Raw genomic sequence first — 17,922 nt, 5'->3', positions numbered from 1 at the left:
TTGAGTGCAAACACACAGATCAGAATTAAATTTCCTTCTAACTCCTGGGTAATAGAGTTCTGTCGGAGCCAGGAGTCAATTAAGTGGATAAATACGCACGTAGTTCACTAACACTTAGCATTTCAGTGGTATTTTGCTGAAGTAAGCACTTAATGTGATTATTGTGTTTCAGCCTGATTTAAGATGACAAGTTTTGCATTTCCTAAATATTAATTAGCCCTGAATTTCTATTTATTTAAACTCTGAGGCAGCAAGTGGGTAGTTGTGTGATTTACCTCTGCCTCCTGGCACTTATCTCAACTGGGACATTTGAAATGCAATTCTAAACAATTAGCCTTCATGCCTGTCAGCATAAAGAATGAGGAATCGAGCTTGTTTTGTTTATTTGCAGGACTGATCCTTGTACAAACTACATCTACAACAAAAGCAAGGATCTGCTTGTTTGCAGCTCACTGCGGGATGAGTTTTTTTGATACCCGGTAATGGAAAAACAACGGATTTTAGATAGGGATTTTGTTATTTATTTTTTCAGGGCTCGGCTATCCCCCTAGGGCTGGCGTTTAGGGGCAATACCAAAGGCACACAGTGCTGAATTGCTTGTACTGTGCTGCTGGGGTAAAGCACTCAGGTGCCTGCCCAGCAGGAAATGCTTTAGCTGGTTGAATGGGAATGAGAGAGATGGATCTGCAGTAGTCCACTGCTGGGCTGGGGCTGCTGCTGTGCATGTGAAGATAGCTATTTCCACAACAGGATAGCCCTCACCATACGGAGAAGAGAACATCTTCCAAATCAGACTCCTTTGTAGCATCTTGGGGCGGTCTGAATTCCTCTGACAGCTCTGAAACCCTCACCCTTTGGCATCCCAAGGACTCACAGGCCAACTGTGAAAACGTCATTCAGCTCACCAGCAGCACAGGGGGAGGATAGCATTTAAATCTTCAAATGGGCAGAGATTAAAAGACTCTGGACACCCAGAGTTCCTTTGGAATTCAATGGGAGTTTGTGTACCTGGTAACAAAAAAATAGTCATATTTTTATAGAGCAATGCCGACTGGAGCATTGCAAATCTATCCCCAGGACTCCTGCTCCATTTCTTCCATCCAATTATGGCCCATGTTGCGCGCACTTTGCTATTACTCTATATGTAATGAGGTGATGGTTGAAGTATTTCAGCTGTAATGGACGAGTGGCAACCAATTTGCCTTGACACATGCCTTTCCCTTTTAAATGCCTTCTCTCTTTTAAACACTGAGAAGCTGAAATATTTGTCTTTCTGGGGAAGAAACTGGTTGCAATAGTAGCAAAAGTATATCACCAAGTGGTCATCCATCTTGACGACGCATACTAAATGCTTTGGATCATCTTCTGTTTTGGAGACTTATTTTTAGATCTGTACTTTCTGAATGTTATTGGCCACCAGTCAGAGAACAGCAGGGTTAATGTAGCGCTTGGTGGAGTTTGCCCATCTGCTCCAGTTTCCATCCAACCATGGAGTTTTACGAGAGCTCTCTAGGAGGGTTTTGAGTTATCCAATTTGTAGTATTCTCTAATATAATCAGCTTGGTAGCACTTGAAAAGCTCTCTGTGCCAAACAGGAGGCTATAAAATTTGTGAAGAGACAAAGAAGCCTGGAAATCTGAGATGTTTTAACATTTTCAGGAATTACGTTTATTTCAATTCATAGTCAAATTAGAGGCTGGAACAGATGGAGTGATTGTACAGTAAGATGAGATTAGCTGAGGCTTTGACATTCTATCTAAAGAGAAATTAGAAGGCAGACACTACTGATTGGGTTTTAATTTAGGGTCTAGTTATGTTTTATTTTCCTTGTTATTTATGTCACCGGTAACACATCCATAAACACTCTTACCCAGTCCTATTGACAAGATAGAATATCCATACTTGTTTGATTATGTACATGCCATCTCGTGGAATTCACAGACCAAATGCTGTGTCTTTCATGGAATCCTGTGTGACTGTATAATGTACATATCTCACACAGAGAGGATTTTGGAAGACAGTTTGTGACGGTGGATCGAAGTCAAGAGGGAGGGAGTGACCCAAGCTTTTCAGTTCACCTCTTCTCTCATCTGTAATAGAGTTTATTTTAATGATACTCCTTTCTTCAGGGTTTTCCTTCTCGTGGTGGTCTTGATCCAGCAGCATTGTGGCCACTCTTTGTGCTGGTTGGGTGTGGGCACAGATGTTGCATGTGAATGGGGCTACTGAAAGTGGAAGTGTGAACATCTCTAAATGGGTGTTTGTTGCATTCTGAAGGCAAGGAGTCTCTGTTTTAGGTTATGATGTCGGTCTTCTCTCAGTTTCCATCAACAGTAAAGTTATAGAATTAGAAAAAATATAGTAATTGAGGTTTTTTTCATACTAATATATATGGGCAGCCATTTGGAAATTGAAATATTATTACAGAAACCTAATGAAATCACTGCTCACCATTGCCCCCTCCCCCCCCCCCCGGCCTCAAGCTATGAAATCACCACAAAGTGTGGTGACTTTTGTCCAAGCAACCACCATGAAATCAGCACAAATTTTCCATCAGAAATGGACAACTGCAAAGATTAAACCAAAGAGCGCTGGAGGCGTTAGATCTGCACTTCCTAATTAAATGCGTTTTTCTTGTGGAGTGGGAGGGCTTTTTCATTTCTCTGCTAACTAGCACAGGGCCTGTACCCACATCCTGTGCAGAAAAAAAACCCTAGAAAGAAAGGCTTCCTCTTCTCATTAAAATTGTAGACAGTCATTAAGGCACTGGCCTTTTTCTTGGAGGAGAGCAAAGCTGGTTTTGGAAAGTTGAGGCATGCTTTCCTAGCATGCACCTGTTGGAGGTCAGCTAACAGGAACAAAAGGGGTGTAATAATCAGCTGGAAAAGGGACATGGTCACACTTAAAGACAGGAGTGAGTGAGAGATGAGGTCAGAAAGCTTGTAAGAAATGGCATCAAACCTGTACACAATCTCTTCAGACTTCAACAGTTCCTGTCATCTGGATGTTGCTTGAAACAGAAGGCCCAGAGCAATCAACTCTTGTTCAAACTGATCTTAGGGTTTGAGGTAATTGTATTTTTGAATGGTTAATTCATTTGGGCTTCATGGGAACGGGCAATGAGGAGATGGCTTTGTGGAGTTCTGCACTCTGTTGCAGGGAGCAGGGCAGTCATCCAAGGCAGCACAGACTGTAGCTCTAGCACTGGGAAGTGGCATTTGCAACCCTAATTCTTTGTCCATAAAGGTTTGCTGAGTGCATGCTTATCTGAAGGGTGTAAAGGAGCCTTACATGTGATTGTTCCTATCTGTGGATCTCTACAGAAATGGCCACCAAACCCTGAGGAAGTACCTGTCAACTTAACTGGAAGAGATTTAAATACAGAATTCATCCTAGGTAGTCCTGAGGCTCTTATTTTCTGGTCTTCAGTTGGAAAAATGTTTTTTGATCAGTGGTGTAGATGGGAGTCATGGCATGCAGAAGTTCAATAACTCACCCAGGGCTGCACAAAGTGGGCTTCTAGGTTGCATTTTGCTCATGCTCGTGTCTCCATGGCTTCCTATAATTCCTCTTAGCCAAGTCCAGTCCTAGCTCTGGAGTGCACATTTCAAAGTCCTCTCTCAGAGTTGAGTGTTTCACGTTTGCAATATGGAAAACACTAAAACAGCTCGATGGGAAGAATGAGATGCATCCAGAAAGATGTAGAGGCACCTGAGCAGGTAGGGCTCTCACACTAGCTAGGCATGTGTGCTTTTGTTCAGTGTTCGGTTTGTATACCTGCAGTGTATCATTTTCATGGTTTGTTTTTAAAGCCTCTGTGATGTGCATTTCTCCTCTGCAGGGTTTGCTAGGAGCTATCAGCTCCTGACAGCTGTCCCCTAGGAGCAGCAGACACAGAGAAGAGCTGGGTTGCTCTCTCCTCCTCACCTTCCTTTCTCTGTACTGCTTGTGTTTGCAGCTGGATGCCTAACGTGATCAGACATCCCGTAATAGATTGTCTCTGCGTCCTGCCAAGCACTGCTGAAGTGCTAACACAGCCAGTTTTGCCTCTTTCTCTCTTCACCCCCATTCCTTTCTGAGCAGTTTTCTACCTGGCAATTAGCAGAGACTGATGGGGAAGGTTCTCAAAGGAGGGAGGAACTATTGTGACACTGTAGAAGGAAATGGAAAAGGATTATTTTGTATTTCTTTTCTTTCTGATTTACTGGCAACTGTGGCAGGTAGGGCTGGTAATTGAATCACCTCTCTGAGACTCAACATTTAAATGATATTTTTATTTTTTTTCCATGGATGCTGACCAGGATAGCGGAGGAAATGTTTAGAGTTTAACAAATCTTGCTGGACACCCATGAGCCTCTGATCTGCTGTGGGAAGTGAGCATTTAAGTGGTCCTTTGTGCCTTTGAAACCATTCTCTGTAGGGTTAGCTTCTTGGTGGAAGACATCCTAGAGTGGTGGAGTCCCTGCTACTTTTATCTGTGGAAGAAAACCCTTCTAAAGGTAACTTGACCATGGTTTATTGCCCTCCATGTGGGGAGGCTGTTTCTGATCATAGCAGACTATATTATCTATCTGACAAAAGCATAACAAGACCCAAGAGTAAGAACCTGAAAGCAGCTAAGTTCAGGCTAGACATTAAATTTATATTTTTAACAGTCTGAGTGGTTAACCTTGGAAATAACTTGACAGATTCTCTATCACTAAGCTATATTGATACTGTCTGATGCAGGCTGTACAGGGATACCAGATCTGGCCTCCCTACTGCGAACAGCATTGCACTAATTATTCCAAACTCGTGCTGCAGTGCTGTGGCTGCTGGGCTTCTGGGACAGAAGCTGGATCTTCCACATGGATATGTGCTGTTCTTTTGGACATATCAGCTTCTTCAGAGCTAATTAGGCTTTGTCTAAGACAGCACTTCATTGCTCAGTACAGTCAGTTACAACTGAGGTCAAGAGCTGTAGTTTAAAGAAATCGTAGGTATGACTTGAGAATTTCTTGCTGCAATTCTGTTCTGGTTGTTGTAAAAGACAGGGGGAAAAAAAAGGAGTTATCATGAAGAGATTTTTATTACTATTATTGTTTTGCATTTTAATGTCCTTTTTGAAAACCTCTGTTCTTTTTCAGTGCTCTAAAAGCAGCTAAGCTTTCTGGAAAGCTCTCCCAAGCTGCAGTCACCAAGTAGCTGTTCAAATCCAACAACCCTCAGCGCTCTCTGCCCATTTCGAGTACAGTGTCATCCTAATTCTCTCCCCCTGTCAGGGGCCCTTCTCTAGGGACATCTGTTCTGAAAAGTCACATTGCTTTGCTATGTATGATAAAGCTTGCAACCACCATGGCTCAGTCAGTAGCGCTGAGTTATCTCAAAGACAAGGAGAGTCAATGCCACCTCCTGGCTTAAGACTGTTGGAGTTTCAATGACGTTATTTCTCTTCACTAAGAACTTAGGACTGTGCAATCAAATTTTTAATTGTATTCATGTCAAAGCAGTACTAGTTTCTGGCTCAGCCTGTCTTGCTGTTGCCACCCAGGTTTTATTTATTTGCATATTTATTTTCTTTTAATATATATGTATTTTTAAACTACCAAAGCATTACATGCTGCTTATCTGATGTTATTTCAATGGGGAAAATGATAGGATCTTTACAAAGAGAAACCAAAGTCAAGTGCCTGCAAGGAAACTCTCTACAGTCACTTACTCATTGCCAATCTCATGAGAAAGCTTGGGAACTTGGTCAGTGGAGATGTTCAGATAATAGCAAAAAATAGTTTGCACAAACAGAGCTCTGTTCTGTCCTTGCTTCTAGCAGCAAGTTACAGTATGGACTTCATCCAACTGGAGCAAGCTGCCACTGAAGTTAATGAAGCTAGGCCAGAGTGGGTCTTTGGAGTCCAGATGGAGTTATCTGTTGGAGGCCTTTCTATGGCTCTACATGAGCTCTACTCTAATACCAAGAATTTCCCACTCCCTTTCTGAAATGCTGATTTTTCCAGAGCATTGCCACCTCCATACAGACACTATGAAAGGAATAGAAGAGGTGGGAGTAGGGTAGAAGGAATGACAATAGAAGAAAGGGGAGAGAGGAATGTTATCATTCCAAAACTGAGTTCCTGAATTGCCATCAAGAAGAAAGAGTGCCAAATAGTCATTCATATCAAAACAGGATCTAGCTGCTCTCTCCAACTTAGTGCCATTTATCACCATAACTTTGGCAGGAGTTGGCAGACAGGTTCGGAGTTCTAAGATCTCAGTTCATGCCAGCAGGTTGGCTCCTGCCCACTGCCTTCTGTAAGGCCATTGTCATTGTCCTTGAGGCCATGAATGAGGAAGTTGAGGATGCTTTTCATTGGGACCACAAGAGCACTCCTATTGAGGTGACTGAGAACTACGTGCTTCAAGCTGAGGGCAGTAAGTCAATGCTAATATAGATGTTTCAGATATTTTTTTTTTTTCTATTTCTTATCTTTCTTGAATATTCAAGAAATTTAACAAATTCTGTTTCTTGAAATTCAGTGCTATGGCAACACCTCTGAAAAGAAATAACATTTCAGCCTTTTTTCTCGTCAAGCATTATTCACTTGGATGTTTTCATCACTCTGGGTTCTTTTTCTTTTTCTTTTTTTTTTTTTTTTTTTTTTTTGTGTGTGTGTGTAGTCGTATAAAATTGTCCGTTTCTATTAATACATTTTGCATGGCTGGCCTGAGGCCAGCTAACGTTCAGGAGCAAGGTTTTGGTCCCTCCCTGCTTCACGTCTTTAAATTTGCAAGGAAGAACAAATCCTCCAAGGAATGGTGCAGAATCAACACAAGGTCCTTGGGTGCAAGAGATTGCCCAGGGCTGTTTACTGTAGCGAGTGTATTTGTACAAGCACATTCTGGCAGTTGGCTCTCCATGGGCACTGCAGCAGCAAAAGAGGACGAAACCACTTAAGAGCCCTCAAATATACCATGCACAAGCACATTATAAAAGACAGATACACGATGGGTCATTTTGCCGCTGCGATGAACTAGAAGGCATTTTTTCAGTTGATTAAAACTGTTTTAAATCTCCACCATCCAGATTGCTCATGGGCACCAACCAGACAGGTCAGGTTGGCTGGAAGCTGGAGGCCGGTTGCACCAATGGAGATTTGCAGGACCAGGGCCACCATTTTGCTGTCTTTTAGGGAGGTTATGTGCTATATTGAAAGGGATTGAGAACTAATTTCCTAGAGCATGAGAAGATCGAGGAAATGTTCATGTTTTGCTTATCTTTTAGTGCTTTGATTCAGCAATGTCACCTTCAAGATGAAGGCTGTGTAAGGGAAATGAAAACGGAGATCTCAGGGAAGGGACAATTCTACTGTCACACCATGCACTCATGGTGTCACTATGTGACATTTTTGCAGTGATAGACGTGAAGTCACTCTCCTCCGTTCATGACTTTATCTCCCAGTTCGATCGTCCAAACCCCTTCAAACTCTGCTGAACTTTCTTGGTTGAACAAGAAACTGGTATTTCATGAAACTCCTGTGAAAGTTGGTGGGGTGCCAAGACAGAAAGCAAGACACATCATTAGTGGTGTTTGCCTGACAGAAGATTCTCTGTGGGCTCTTATTAATAATAATACTTTGTACTACTGATATCTTTCATCCAAGGATATGCAAATATTAATTGGCTGAGCAATTCCCTGCATTCAACTTGATGGCATTTCTCTGTTTATTTTTGTATAGCGCAATAACTTCTGAATGTCACATCTCATCAGTACAAAACTTAGGGGGAATGCATTGTCTCTCAATAAGCAAAGCATTGCTGGTTCAGAGAGAAAAGCCTGGAAATGCTAAAAAGGAGAGGGAGGGCATGGAGTACCTCGAGAAAAATGTTCAGGAATAGGGTAAATAGTGGCTGGGGGAAGCTGTTGTAGGGAGGAAGATGAAGGAATATAAAGACCCCCATGCTTTCAGCACAAACCCAACCTTCTAGGTCCAGTTTCACAGCTGGTATAAGCCAGCACTGTAGATGAAGCAATGTCAATTTATGTTAGTTGCAGATCTAGCCTTGGGTATCTTGATTGGAATCTATGGTGGCAATTATTCACGCTCACCATTTGTATTTGGGGACTAATTAACTATTCTAGGTTTCTATAAAGAATATTGTCAACTATTTAATGGCTCATTGGATTTAGCAGGATTTCTAGCTTCTCTTTCATAATTTCAACAGAATAGTTATTGTGATTTGTGGCTTCAAGTAACAGCTAGCGAGCTGTGAGCAGACCATGCGTATTATGATGTTAGTTCTACCCTTTGACAAATAAGTTTTAATTGGCTTTACATGGATTCCACTTGGTGATACAAGACATCCAAAGATAGATCTGATAGTGGAGTTTTTCTCAAAACATCCCAAAGCAGTTCCTTTGTGCTAATACATGCTCAACAGTTCCTTTTGAACAACTTTAGGCAATGAGGAAGAACACTTAATTCCTGTTCTTGTGACTCTATTGGTCTTGCAGCTGCATTCATTAAAGACATTCAAGGCAAGGTATCCAGCCTAATTTTGCACTAGCAAAAGAACTTGAGATTTCTGACCAGCTCAGTGCATGCTGAATGCTTCTGAATGCTGTCTCTTTGTCCAATGAAAAGAGTACAGTGTTCTGGTTTTGGTTGCAGAGCCTTTTAGAGCTTCACAATTCACTTCTCTAAGGTTGTGTAAAAAAATGTGTTTTGTGTGATCTCAGAACTGCATTTCTTAAGGTAATGGGTTCCCGTGCTATAGCATCCTATCTGAAATTTCTCTGTGTGAGGATCTGAAACTGCGTGCCAAAGAGATGCTTCCAAAGTCATTAATTGCCCCTCTGCCATAGCAGATCGAGAAGGCAGCTTGATCACAGACTGGCTAGGGCTTTTTAGATTGAACCTGTGCCCTGCATTTCTTCAGAAAGAAAATGGGAGACCGGTGAAGCTGAGAGAGCAGACAAGTGCATCATTTTGATCTCATCGTGCCCTTATCTTTCCTTATGCCTTCATGTAGTCTTGGTGGGTGGATAACAAGATGCCCAGAGATGCAGCAGGGCCAGGACGAGAAAAAGAAGGCACCAGTGACTCCTTTGAGCTGTTTTGATTCTTTCTAGAGTATTTTTGCTGCTCATACATAGGTAAGAAGGCAAATTTTGAAAGTAATGACATCTTGCTAAATGTGTAATTACCTTCATCCTCACTGCTGTTCCATTACCACCATTTCAGGTTCATCTGCTATGTGATATCCAAACCATCAAGAAATGGGGGCAGAGGGATGGTTCCTACTTACTTTTTTTTTCCATGGACTTAGTTGGCATGCTCTTTATCTGCCTTAAGAATGAAATGGGAGTATTTCAAGAGTTTGTAAAATACTGGAGTAAGAACCAACTGAACCTTCAGATCAACCATAATTCAGTGTCTCTGCAGCCAGTGAACAAAGCCTGCAAGCTGCTTTCACATGGAGTAGACATGGGCTGGTGACATGGTGGTTGTCAGGCCGGAGGGAATGAAGACCAATTACCCAGGGGCTGAGTTCTGTCTCATAAATTCTCTGAATGATCCGCTCACCTGAACAAGAGGAGAAAATACAGCCCTTCTGTTTGCTCTGTGGATAACCGTATCATCTATTATTATTGCAAAACAAGTAAACACCAACACACATGAGAACTTGAGCAGAAATAATATTAAGGACACCGGTCCGTGAACTGAGAGTTGGTGTGGCAGCAGGTACACAGTGCTACCAGAGGACAGAAATGGGAAATGGGTGTGTAAGAGGCAGTGAAGGATTGCCAAAATGAATTTATACTCATTTCCAATCAGATGGTTCCCATAATATTTTCTAGTGCCTGTCTTATCACTCTGGAGGGTGTCTGTAGGAGCTCCATCCAACTGAAGTAAACATTTTCTTTTGATCTGCGAGATTTCATCTGAGATAGGTGTGTAGCATTAAATAATTTAGTGTCGTCAGTGTCTGTGATGTGTGTTAACAGCATTCAGATGAGGCTATATGGAAGACAGACTTGATAAAAATAAAATAAAATCCAAAACAATCTCCCAAAGTAGCTTTTTGGCAATAGGTCTGCTGAATCTTTGACAGCCTTCTCTGCTACTGAACAGCCAAGCCAATTTACAAATTCCTAAGTGAGGGATTGCATGCACAAGCTTGCATGCTCCAGCCTGTGGGCAGCTCCCTCGTTGCACCATTTCCACCTATGAGATGATAAAGGAATCCTGGTGGGAAAACTTGAATGGAAATATTTGTATAGACACCGCAGCTTTGCTGAAGGAAAATAACAGCATGCGTGGAGGTAACAGTGGCAGTCTATGAGGCTGAGAAGGCAGGGAGAGGTGCTCCCAGTCATGTTACACAGCTTGATTCTGCAAAGACTGGAGTGACACTGAGCTGCAGAACAGGACTTTGAAGTAGGGCTCAGGTTTGGCAGTGCACTCTGGTTTATCTTCACAGCAGTGGCACCACGGAGGTTCTTAAGCACCTGAGGATTTCAAATAACAAAACAAGTAAGCACAAAAGCTTATAAACAGGAGATGATCTAACTGATGATTCCACTTCTGCTGATAAACACCTATCTCCCACATCCACCAAAAAACCCTAACCCACCAACAAAAGTCTGTCTTATGTGGTCTGTACTGCAGATCTCCTGTCTGGGCTGCAGCTGCAGCATCTTAAACTGGCACCCATCTCCATTACACACAAGGACCTCCTCCTGAACATAACAACATGTTCTCCCTCTGTTTCCAGCCCCTGCCAGGAACACGCAGGTTTCAGTTTTATGTTTATTTATTTCTCCCATTTTGTTCTTTTCCTTTCACTTAATTTCACCCTCCTTCTTCACTGCCCTTCGTGACAGAAATAACCCCAGCTGGTGTGAGTCACTGCAAAGCCATTGGCTTTGATAAGAGCTGCAGTGACAGGCCACTTCCCCTATGCTGTGTCACTGGAGGATGTAGAACAGCCCTAGAAAACAGTTTCTCAGCAATACAAGACTCTTCACCCCAAAGAGGTAGAGGAGACATCTCTGGGTTAGATGCAGACACAACACCCTTTCCCATTGACCAGAATAGACCCTTGTGTCTTTTAAAATGTCTCACCAAAAAAAAAAAAAGGAAACTTTTGGGTTGGGTGAAGGCTTATGCATAAACAAGGCTTTTCCATTTTTGCTTGTTCTGCATTTCCCAGGGCATATTTGCCTTAAAATACTAATCCTAAATATTAATGCCCATTGTTAGGTAACTACTGCTATTGTACATGGAGATTGTGTTCATTTCCTCTCCCTTGCCTCAGGTGTGCAATTTGACTCTAATAATGTAGGAATCATGTGTTTTTAAAGCACAATATTTTTTTTTTCTGGTTGAATTCGATGGACATTGCAGAGCTGAGAGAAGAAAATGCAATCCATCTTCTGTGAAATGAACTCAGTCATCCTTCAGTTTATTGAGTGAGAGGGGATACAAAACAAATCTACAAATGTCAAAAGCAGTCTACAAGGGATCATTCCATTTCTTTTTCCATTTGTTTCCTTGATTAAAATGATTTTTAACTGATTCCTCTCTTAATTTAATATGACAAAATATAATTCACTTGAATATCCTCCTGAACCCCTTTGCCAAAGCGTGTGCTTGGCTGAACAGGGTGGTGAGGAGGTGGGATTTGCTGAATCATGCTTGTGCACTTTAATAATCTCTTTACTGTAACAGTGGAAATACGATGAGAAAAATCCTAGCCCCATTAAATTCATTGGCAGATTCCCACTGATTTAAATGGGTTGGAAAAGAACCCCAGTGGGAATCAACTGATTTCTTCTCAGATGAAAAAAATAGATCTTGAAGTGGTGTTTTCCTCCCTGTGTATTTGTTCTTGGAGTGACAAATGGGAGCAGTAATTTCTGCAGCAACATTTAAGCCCATAGATTGCTCAGCGCAGACCCCAATGTGCTGCCCCACATGCACTGCAATTCCCACCCAAGAGGTCCCTGCCATCCCTAGGCTCCTCATGGTGGTACTCACTGTGGGAAGAAGGTCAGTAGAACTGAAATGTGTGACTAATTTTGGCACAGGACATAGCAAATGACCAGCAACCCCTCCAGCTCATTGCTTGTTATGAGAGCAGGAGGCATGCACCCAGTTCCTTCCCCATTCATGAATCTTTCCAGTTAGATCATGCAGCGTCTATTCCATTTCCTGACTGAATAAACACTTTTGTGTAGGAGGCAGAAGTCATTCCAGCATTCCACGAGGATTATGAATGGATCCTCTTAGCAACCGTTTGGGGCTAGAAACCATTATTTCCATCTCAGAAGAAATCTGTGAGATGGTTCAACCAACGTCATCCAGGGAGACTGGGGCAGGAAGAGGTTTACAATCCAGATTACCCAACCCCATTTGGTGCCGTATGCACAGCAAGGTCCTAACTCCCTAAAAGCTTCTCAGTGGGAAGATAAATGAAGATTTTCTATATTCTGAGAGCCATGCCTATTCTTTGTACTCCAGCACATAAAAGAAATGGGTAATGGAATCGAAGTGTACCATGAAAATGAAGATCATAAAGAGCTATCTTTCCAAAGCAGTACAAGATTATTTAGGAAAAGTTTTGTGGGTTTTTTTTTTGCCCATCTACTAAGGCCATTGTTATTATATCAAATCTAATATCCTGAAATGAAAAGAAAGTCTTAAAAAATTGAAATGGAGGAGTAATGAAATAAGAGCCACCAGACACTGTTAGTTTAATATTACACTTTAAAGAGTTGAATTTAACTGAGGGATAATTTAACTAAGTCACCATTAGTAATATTTCTGCATTAACTTTAGAGACAGATATGAAATGGGAGTAAACTTGTGCATCTGCAGGGATTGATACTGGTGGAGGATATGAGCATTTGCATTCCAAGTAGCTGCCCTAGAGACTGCTATCCTCCTCCTGCCCAACAACGAGCCCTGGTGATGGAAACACCCATCTCCCATTGCTCTTTTGCTCAGCACAGCCACTGCCTCAGCTCCGTGCTGACAACACCCAGTAGGATGACATGGAGCCCATGGCAATTCCACATGAACCTCAAAGCCAACACAGGAGGGTAATTAATGCTTAATTAAAAGCTGACATAGGTAGAGAAATTAAATTAATGCCCTAATTAATGCACCAGGTTTAGTCCAAATAGGAAACTTACCGATTCTCCTTTCCCTTTTTCAGTACTACACTTACCTTAGAGCAGTGACAAATTTCAGCTCATTTGGCCCCAGTCCTGGAAAACATCCTCATTAAAAAATGTATTGAAGCCCATGCTTAATTCTCTTCCTGCCATGTTTAATTGCTGGCCTGGATAGGCGTGGAGTTAAGTATTTGATTAAATAAGGCGGAGCTACTGGGAAAATTTTGCACAATTGTCCCCAGTTTGCTAAGCTGATTTGACTCTTCAAAGCTCACTTAAAACCCTCTGTTGGAATGAGTAGCACTAGACAGTATTGCAGCATTTCTTCTATTTCAGTAGCTGCAGTGGAACTGGTATTTGAAAAAGTCATTCCTTTATGATCAAGAAGAATCTAAAGTCTACCCGAGCAGCAAGTATTCGGTGAAGGAAAAGGAGAAAAGGTGAAATATCTGAAGGATTAAGATAGCACGTTCTCCATATCAAGGTTCATTTCCTTTAACAAATCTTGGCTTCTTCATAACAAAGGCTTCCATTTGACAGCATGTGAAGTACAACAAACTTGTCAAACTCAAAATGCTTGGATATTTAGGCTGCTCCACTGCCTGGAAAATTAGCTTCATGGGGTGACTTTTGGATCCACAAATTCTATGCTGCTGTCCTTTGGAAGGAATGCCATGTAGAAGAGTGGGTGATAAGATTCAGCCTGGGGACAGAGGTGGACTGCAGGTACATGGCAGATGAATTGCTGGCAGGTTTATTGTGGGTATATTTTTGTATCAAAGGTTTGATAAAGAAAGCAGAGGAAAGAATGCTCCAGCCTATTCTATGGGTTGGAAGGGACCTCTAGAGATAATCTATGCCACCCCATAGGGTGCACAAGGAGACCTTGTGACATTCTGTGTGTTAAATAATGGATTTGGCACAAGAGGCATTAGCATTGCCATGCTTTATCAATCATGAGCATCAGTCCTTCAGAGAAGCAAGCAATACTGTTTCCCTGGCTCTGACTGGGTGGGTTTTTTTTCCCCAGATGGGGAAAGCAGCAGGACAGATTGTTCGTAGTCTTTTCCAGATTGTATGTATATCACTAGTTGCACCAGGGGAGGTTCAGGTTGGGTATTAGGAAAAACTCCTTCTCAGAAAGAGTGAATGTTGGCACAGGCTGCCCAGGGAGGTGGTGGAGTCATAGGTTCATAGGTTCATAGGTTCATAAGGTTGGAAAGGACCTACAAGATCATCTAGTCCAACCATCCTCCTATCACTATCCCTACCCAAATACTACTAAATCAAATCACCATTCCTGGAGCTGTTCAAGAAAAGGGTAGAGGTGGCACTGAGTAATCTAGAGCATGAGTTGATGGTTGGACTAGGCGGTGTTATTGGTCTTTCCAACCTAATGATTCTTCTGTTCTATGATCACATAAACCATGCCAGTTAAGCACAGTGTGCATCAACTATGGTCCCCAAGATCCAAAGCTGGACATAACAGCTCTTGGGTCCATCCCTGTAGGTGTTCAAGACCAGGTTGGATGGAGCCCTGGGCAACCTGGTCTAGTACCAGATCTGGAGGTTGGTGGCCCCGCCTGTGGCAGAGTGATTGGAACTTGATGATCCTTGGTGTCCTTTCCAACCCAAGCCATTCTATGATTCTATGAGGTCATGAGAGGGGATAACAGAGGTTGAGTACCCAAAAAAGGCATTTTGTAGTTTGCCTTCTGGGTTTTGAGCTCTGAGTGGTGTTATTCAGAGCCCTGTGGGGATTTTCTCTGCAACCACACAGCCAGAAGGCAAGCATGTATAAGAAGCCAAGATGCTTCCCCAATCTCATGGTCCTTAAGGGCTGGCAGTGACAAATGAAAGATGTTTTAGTACTTATTAAGAAAAAAATACCACAAGTCTAAGAGAAAATCACAATAGGTGGCTCTGAGTCTCTTTGGATAAGATTCCTATTAAAATCAATGTGAGTTTTGCAAGTGGTATTGCTCAGGCGTTATTGATTGGTGACTGATAGATGATTTGTATGTTTTTCAGCAGCAGTATCTCCCTTTGCAGTTTTCTCTCTCCAGCCAGTTTCTCATCCTTTCAGCTTTAAAAAGAAACCGGTTCTGGGAATTTAAGAATGGACTGATTCAGTAAGATTCAGTTCAGTATGAGGGAAGTGCATTCCTTCAGTCGTGTTCAGATCCCAATTTGAAGGCTTCGAGAGAATGAAAATGCTCCAGTTGTGTCCTTTTGAAAGTAGGGGTGAATTTTCTTCTCAGAAATGCTCTCTGCCCTCTCCAGTGTGTGCACTCAAACAGAAATTTCCTATAAACTGTTGGAGGTTATGCATTGCATCAAATGTCTGTGTTAATCCGGAGCACAGCATGCCCAGGACAGATCCAGCTCCATAGGAAATGAGCACATCCGGAGCGTTTGTGTTTTGCAGCATCAGGGAGGGGGAAAAAAAGCTATCAGATTCTGAATCCAGCTCACGAAGCCTGGATGTCTGCAATGTAGGAGCATTTCTCATCCAGATACTCTGGCTCTAAATGTTAAATGTTTTTTTTATTAGCAGCTCTTCTATTGTGTGCACTGAAAGATGAGTCACTGCCCTTCAAGAGCAAAGCTGGGAATCAATAGACCTCTGTGAATTAGATAATGTGCTAAAATATGGATATCTACAAAGGCATGGGAATTGAGACTAATATGTAAGTAGAAATGTACAGTGAAAATGGCCCAGCACACAGTGATCTTTCTGGAATCTTCTTTGGGACTCACCCACTGGTGATGGTGTGGCATCCTGTTCACCATGGCCACGTGGTAGATAGGAGGATGTGAAACTAAGTTCCCTGGCCCTGATGCACAGAAAATAATCTGCTACTCTCAGTGACAGAAAGCGCCTCAGGATTGCTTGCTGGGGAAACCAGCTGCACTCATTGCACCCTGAAGTGTGATTAGAAAGGCATAGGTGGGTGATAGATGATTATTCCCCTTTCCCCAGCGCTGCTGAGACCCATCTGGACCCATCTGTGCTCTCAGTTACAAGAAATACATGCAAATAGTGGAGCAAATGCAACGTAAGGCAACGAAGGTGTTCAAAGGGTTGACAGGGAAGGTTCCCTTCCAATATTGGCCATCCTGTGAGATACCATAAAAACTCAGTCCCATGCCCTCAGGCAGCTCTCTCAATGCAATCTGAAAGCATATTAAGTCAGAATACATCCAAGTTTTGCACTAGCTATCCAGAAATAGTCTCATGGTTATCTAAGACGTGCTCTCCCCTTTCTAAATGTTGCATAAGCAGCTTCCAAAACTTTAGTAGAGTTATCCATTGTATCTAATGAACCTTGCTAGCTTGCTAGAAAATAATTAGTCAATGAGCTCCCTAAAACAGAGTTAGCTGCAAGTAATGTGAGCTCCCAGTACATGCTCATACATAGCAGTTAAGTTTGTATTGGGGATTTTATTGTTGTTTCTCTAAACAGAGAGGATAGCCTCAGGCAGATCTGAAAATTGCATCTCTAGCCAATTGGGGGAAGTGAAAGTCAGAAACAATCGTCAACAAAATAAATTTTTCCTCTTGGCACATGATGTGCTGGTCTTGGCAACACCAGGTGCTAATTCCCATTTCCCCCCAGCCCCGCACTCCCAACTGGGAAGAGAAACAAGAGCCATAAAATACAGCCATCCATGCTTCAAGATAAAAGGCCAAACCAAATCCCTCATGTACCTCTGCAGCAGACAGAGGCAAAGCTAGACCACAAAGATTCATGGCTGTTAGTTGTATGCTAGTATAATCCAGTGGATCATGTTCAAATCACTGAGCAGAAGTAAAAAAAATCTGACATGGATATTTATGTGGCCATTATCTTTTGCCAGTCCTTTGCAGAGCACATTGCTTTCCTCCAAAGAACTGTCTGACGTAGGTGCATGTTATTATCCCCATGCTGGAAAGGAGAAGGGCTCTGCTGAAGGCAAATGACAAACACATATTATTTTATTTATTTATTTATTATTTATTTACGTACAAGACTTTCCCAAAATGACAGAGGAAGTTCTTCACATGGCAGCAACAAAACCTTGACTCTCTCATGTCCTGGGTGTAGATATTAATCCTCAGGGAGTATTTCTGAGTTCTTTCTTGAATAATAATGATTTATTCCTGTAAAAATACCCGATCTAGTTTGTAGGAAGGATGCTGAGCTTAATTGCATTCTTGAGAGTGTTGCAGCCGCACTGTAGTATCTAGATATCATGGAATCATAGATTGATTAAGGCTAGAAAAGAGTTCTAAGATCCCCAAGTCCATCTCCAGCCCATCTCCACCATCCCTGCTGACCATGTCCCTCAGTGCGTATTTCAAAGACAAAGAGGTTAATTTACTGTCTCTTTCACCAACAAGGAAAATACGTTGGGCATGGGAGTAGAAGCAACTGGGAGGTGGATCAGATCAGGAGGAAGGATGCTTTACAGACACGTGCTACTCCTGGTTGTCTCCTCCAGTTGAGTACATTTCGTGGAACCATTTCTGGCATGTCCCTTTCTGGGCAAATCATTTCAACCAGGCAGAGAAGAGAGGGAGAGAAAGAAATGTTGCTCTTTTAATCAAGTAGTTATGGCAAGGCTGAGCAAAAATACGTTTGACTTGATTACCTTTGTTATCAAAGCCAGAATGATACAATAATTAATTATATTTAACTTATCCACTGGTTGCCTTGGGGGATTAAAAGGTGGTTTTCATGCAGGCTGTGACATATGCCTGTTTATAAATATCTGACAGGAAT

Source organism: Cyrtonyx montezumae, unplaced genomic scaffold (genome assembly GCF_038088225.1).
Source record: "Cyrtonyx montezumae isolate F1298 unplaced genomic scaffold, pur_monq_1.0 scaffold_33, whole genome shotgun sequence".
Lineage (NCBI taxonomy): Eukaryota > Metazoa > Chordata > Aves > Galliformes > Odontophoridae > Cyrtonyx > Cyrtonyx montezumae.
This window is presented reverse-complemented; position numbering follows the sequence as displayed.